Below are 6210 nucleotides of genomic sequence, written 5' to 3'. Positions count from 1 at the left end.
AGGTAGATGTTGATCAAGATGGAATCTATTACCCTAAGTAAAGAGGAATAAAATCCTATGTTCATTTAATTGTTCTTGATGTTTCAAGTTCCTGGCCAGGACATATAGATTTAATCAGAAAAGAGTTTCTAATGAGAAAATCTTTTTAATCAAGAATTGGAATTAAAATATGACATAATATTCTTAGCAAATGGGTCTAACATAAACCATGACTCCAGTTCGAATTGGGATTTTGTAACAGAGAGATTCTAGTACATGGTAACATATGATTATTGTAACATCCTCCCTGTAGCAACTTTGTACATTCTACTGTTCCGGTGACCAATGTCGGTCTGGACAGCTAGAACGTCCGGAAAAATATTTAAACTGAAGTGAGGAACCATAATTAACTCAAATATTAACAAGAAAAATTTAGGAAAAAATTTTAGAAATAAAATACAACCAAGTTAAATGAACCGGTGCCCTGGCGATGGGAAAATTTAGTGGGAAGTTGCGGTTCTCGCAACTAGGAGCCCTAGACCCAGGGAAAAATTTATAAAATAATTTTTGGGACTCCAGAGAAGGTTCATTGAGGTTCCTATGGCATTAGAATGCCAAGAAAATGCTTAGAAAAATTTGTCAATCGGTATAGACAATTTTGGTCTGTTAAGTCAAACGAAGGGCATTTTGGTCATTTCGCCTTCAGAGGTGATTTTTTGCCGACTTGTCCAGTTAAGTAAATAATTATTATGACACAAATTGCTAAAAATTAAATTGAAAATGAGTAGAAAAGAGAAGAAAAGAAAATGAAAGAAAATGCCAATTATGACATCATATGATGTCATTAAACACTTACCTACCAATCATATTTAATTAACACTTAAATTAACTAATAAAAAGAGGATAAAGGATAAAACAAAAATCAAACAAAGCCATCAGCCATTCTCACCAAAAACCAACCGTCTCTCTTTCCTTCCACCCCTTTCCTCCATGAAAGCTCCACCAAAGCTTCAAACCCCACCAAATCTCACCATAAAAGCACTCAAGCTCTTTACTAAACTTGTTCCTCACACCTTAAATCACCACTAGGCAGCAAAAAGAGGAAAGAAAAAGGAGGTTTTGTTAGCTTGAAATTCTACTCCAAGCGGTTAGTGTCCAAACTCTTACTACCTTTGATTTAATTCCTGTTTAATGGCATGAAATAAGTAGAAAATGTAAGAAAGTGAAATAAAAATGTGTGTGTGTGCACCCTTAAAATTTTAGCAGCTTAGGTTGGTTAGGGTTTGATGATTTTTCTTGGTAGAAAAATGGTTATGAGCAGCCATTGGTATTAAATAAGTGATTGAACCTAGTTGTGTAAGTGAAATGCAAAGTTTAGGCATGTATGAACATGGAAAATGTGGACACTTAACAACATTAGGGCTTGCTCATGTAATGGTCAATTAGTGACCATTTGAATGTGTGTGAGAAGGAATTGAAGTGAGTAAGGATGTTGGATTTGAGTTTAGGTGAGTTGTCTTGGCTGACCTGCAGGACTGAATATGAGTCCAGTAGGTTTGGGCAGTTATAAATGGAGTTGTAGAGGTTCAATTGGTGCAAGGCCAATTGGAAATGAAACTAGACACATAATGGCACCACTTTGGTGAAGAAACCCTGCACAGAAAACTAAACTAAGTTGGCCTAAAAATTGCCCTAATCCGGGTGACCTGCATTCTGCCTAGGCAAAATGACTAAATGAACAATATTTATTCATTTGGTCATAACTCAGTGTAGAAAAGTCCAATTGACCTGAAATTTTACCAACAGAAAGCTGAGACATAGACCTACAACTTTTATGAAGAACAAAAATCCAAATTCTGACCATAATCTAGTCAAATTGTGAACCAAACTTAGGTTACCAAATCTGGCAGAACCAGTTTTGCCCAGAATTTTGGATTCTATCCAATCCGACCAGTTATGGTTTTTAGGCTATAACTTGAGCTACAAAACTCCAAATGGAGTGATTCAAAAAAGGAAATATAACTAGACAAAAATAAGGAACAACTTTTGTGAAGACAATTTTGTCAAATTCCTACTGGACAAATGACCAATGGAACAGTAAGTATGAGGCTTGAAATCTGAAAATTTTGAATAACTAACACTAAGCTTAGAAATGGTATTGGCAACTAATACCAACAATTTTAGAATGCAAAATGTGGTATGTTGGGAGTATTAGAACCAATGTACCTATTGTCTATGCAAGAGTCAACATTTTAGTTGACTAATGAAATGAATAGTAACACCTAAACTTAAATTTCAGGAATTGAAAATTTTAAAAGTGTAACATGCCCTAGTACACCTAGCAAGGTTGGTTTGGATAGGTTGGCATGCCAATAGCGTTCAGTTAGCAGTACTACACATGGCATTATGCCATTCTGTGATTTCATGGCTTTTAGCCATTCTAACATTGTGTTGAGACTTGGCCTTGTGCCTAATGTTATTACAGCTTATTAACTGTTCTGTTGCACACTGGGAGACACATATGTGACCGATGGTGTGACGGCCCGAGGTACTTGATACCCAGTGCCAGTTTACCCGTTTATCCAGTCCAGTCATCCAGTATAGGTTACTTGGGCAACCAAAAAAGAAAGTTGATAAATTTAATGAAATAATGAATATAACAAGTACCAAATAAATAAGACTACCAATAATTATCAAAAATTTATCGGCATGAGACATCAATACACTCACTGCATATTTATTTCCTTTTAGTTCTTTTTATTTTATTATTAGCACCACTAAGCATTATTGCTTAGCGCGTCACTTTTTGGCACAGGTAGGTTCTGGAGAGACAGACAAATAGCCTAGCAGACCACAGACTGGGTGAGGTCACAGATCTGCCAAGTGTCAGAGTCACCTCTCATCTGCAATGCATCAGTGGTAGGACCTTTAAGTCCCTTTTGAAATTATGTTTTTGCATTTTGTAATAGGTAGTAGTTTGTGATTTGTAAATTATGAACTCATGTAAATAGTAAATTTATGTAATCATATGTTGATGTACATATTTTGAAGAATTTTGTTAATTAATATAATTTGAGAATATCTTCATGAAATTTTAGTTGATTTTGAATTTGAATGAAATTGTGGATTAATGTTGAGAACTTGAAATGATTGCTCATGTTGAGACCATGTTGATGGTTATTGGAGTTTGAGAAAGATTGGAAATGATTATTGAAAGTATTTTTCACAGGTTCCGAAGAACTGTTTTCTCCATTTTCAGCCGGTACTCTGCCGGATTTTCTATAAAATATTCGAAATCTCAAATAAATTATAATTTCAATAAATAACTTAAATGAATTATATTTCATAAATTTTACTTCATAACTATGAAAAAAATAAATTAAGAAGAATAAAAAATGATTGAATTAAAATAGGGTGTTTCGATACACTGCGTGGCATATCTTGCTCGGCTACACTGTAGATGGGTAAGGGGTGTCACAATTTAGTGGTATCAGAGCACGGTTTAGGCATTTATGGGTCTAGATCGAGTTCATACCATGCATTGCATTAGCAAAATTCGAGGTGACAGTAATGCAGATCTATTTGTCTTTGTTAAATAGGATATGGACCCTATATCTTAGAGGGAAGTTGAGGAGGAAGTGGGGAGTCATGCTCCACCTGCAGCAGCTGAGACTGGGGGTAGGGGAGAACCTACTCTGCTAACTCAACTAGAGCCTGCTCAGCCTCCATAGGCCATGTTCCAGCAAATGGCCGAATTCTTTAGACAAATGGCTGGGGTAATGCCACCACCACCACCACCTCCACAGCAGAAATCAAACTTGGAAAGACTAAGAAAATTTGGAGTAGTTGATTTCTTTGGCAAGAGAGAAGATGATTATATTGCAACCAAAAATTAGTTAAACAGAATAAGAAGGGTTTTAAAACAACTCCACTACACTCCAGAGCAAAATCTAGAAGCTATTGTATCTCTATTGCAATATGATACCTACTAATGGTGGGATATAGTGTCTAGTAAAGTGCAGCCAGAAGTAATAACTTGGGACTTCTTCCTCTCAGAATTCAAGAAGAAATATGTGACTAGTGTATACCTAAAAGAGAGAGAGTTCATTAACCTGAGGCAGAGACAGCTGACAGTGGCCGAGTATGTAAAGGAATTTGTCAGGCTGAGCCGCTACGGAAGGGATAGTCCCTAATGAGGCTGAAAGATTTGAAGAGGGATTAAATGACAATATAAAGATCATGATCACTGCCTTGGGAATCACAGACTTCACCAAGTTAGTGGAAGCTGCAATAGAAGTTGAAAAGGTTAGAATAAGTGAGCAAACTAGAAGGGAGAGACAACAGAAGAGGGGCTCGAGTTAGTTTAGCTCATCTCCTACACCTGGGAAGAAGTTCAAAGGTCCACCTGCATAGAGTTCAGGTTAACCATAAGGTCAAGGTCAATCCCAGGGGCCCAGGCACAGTTCACCCCTAGGAGAGGTCAGTCCACACCATCAATGGGCAGCTCTCTAGGGACAGGGTTCAGGGGACCAGCCCTAGCATCTTCTGCATGCCCACATTGCCTGAAGTGGCATAAGGGGGAGTGCTAGAGAGTGACTGGTGCCTGCTTAAGGTGTGGGTCGACAGAGCATCAGTTGAGGAACTGTTAACGCAGAACTACTATAGCTGCTCCAACACAAGTAGACAGACCTGCTCCTGCACCATAAAGGGGCAGGAAATCTGGTAAATCTAAGGCAATGGGACCATCACAGAAGCCTTTATCTGAGCCAGCAGAGAGGCCTGAGGGCAGACCACCTACCAGAGCCTATGCCATAAAAGCTCAGGAGGAGCAAGATGCCCCGGACGTCATCAAGGGTACTTTCTCCCTCTACAATACATCTGTGCATGCATTGGTGGATCCAGGATCCACTCATTCATACATCTGCATCAACCTACCCGAAGAAAGGGGGATAGTAGTAGGGGAGAGTGACCAAGATATCCTGGTCACTAATCCATTGGGCCATAGTGTAATGGTGAACAAAGTGTATAAAGGTTGCCCGTTAAGGATTCAGGGGTATGAATTCTTGGCAGACCTGATTGAGTTGCCTTTCCATAAGTTTGACGTGATTTTGGGAATGGACTGGTTGTCATGTCATCAGGTAATGGTTGATTGTAAATTGAAAAGAATTTCTTTGAAAACTCTTGAGGGTAATGAGATCACAGTTGTGGGGGAAAGGACAAATTTCTTATCCAATGTCATCTCAGCCACAGTTGCAAGAAAATTAATGAGAAAAGGCTGTGAAGCCTACCTAGTACATGTGGTGGATACAAGGTAGGCTAAGCCAGATCTACGTGACATACCCACAGTAAGAGACTTCCCAGATGTGTTCCCTGAAGAATTACCTGGTTTGCCACCAGAAAGGGAAGTCGAATTTGCTATTGAGATACTGCCGGGTATAGCACCAATCTCTATTGCTCCTTATAGGATGGCACCCACAGAATTGAAGGAACTAAAAATGCAGTTACAGGAGTTATTGGATAAGGGGTTCATACGCCCCAGTGTGTCACCATGGGGAGCTACAGTGCTGTTTGTGAAAAAGAAGGATAGGACTTTGAGGTTATACATTGATTACCAGCAGTTGAATAAAGTGACTGTGAAGAATAAGTATTCGTTGCCTAGAATTGATGATCTGTTTAATCAGTTGAAGGGAGTAGGATTATTTTCTAAAATTGATCTCAGATCAGGGGATCATCAGTTGAGGGTGAAGGATGCTGATGTGCCAAAGACTACATTCAGGACCCGGTATGGGCATTATGAGTTCCTAGTGATGCCCTTTGGCCTAACAAATGCACCAGCAACATTCATGGACCTTATGAACTGTATCTTCCATCCATACCTAGATCGGTTTGTAGTGGTCATTATTGATGATATCTTGGTGTATTCCAAGACCAGGGAAGAACATGATGAGCATTTAAGGATTGTTCTGTAAACCCTGAGAGAAAAGAAGCTGTATGCTAAGTTGTCCAAGTGTGACTTCTGGTTAAATGAGATTGCATTCCTTGGACACATAGTGTCAGCTGATGGGATTAGGGTGGATCCCAAGAAGATAAAAGCAGTGATGGAATGGAAGCCTCCTAGGAATACAACTGAGGTCAAAAGTTTCATGTGGCTAGCTGGGTATTACAGAAGATTTGTGAAGGGATTTTCCTTAATAGCTACTCCAATGACCAAGTTGTTATACAAGAATGTCA

Source organism: Hevea brasiliensis, chromosome 5 (genome assembly GCF_030052815.1).
Source record: "Hevea brasiliensis isolate MT/VB/25A 57/8 chromosome 5, ASM3005281v1, whole genome shotgun sequence".
NCBI classification, from domain to species: domain Eukaryota; kingdom Viridiplantae; phylum Streptophyta; class Magnoliopsida; order Malpighiales; family Euphorbiaceae; genus Hevea; species Hevea brasiliensis.
The sequence above is the reverse complement of the archived record's forward strand: the minus strand, read 5'-3'. Positions refer to the sequence as shown.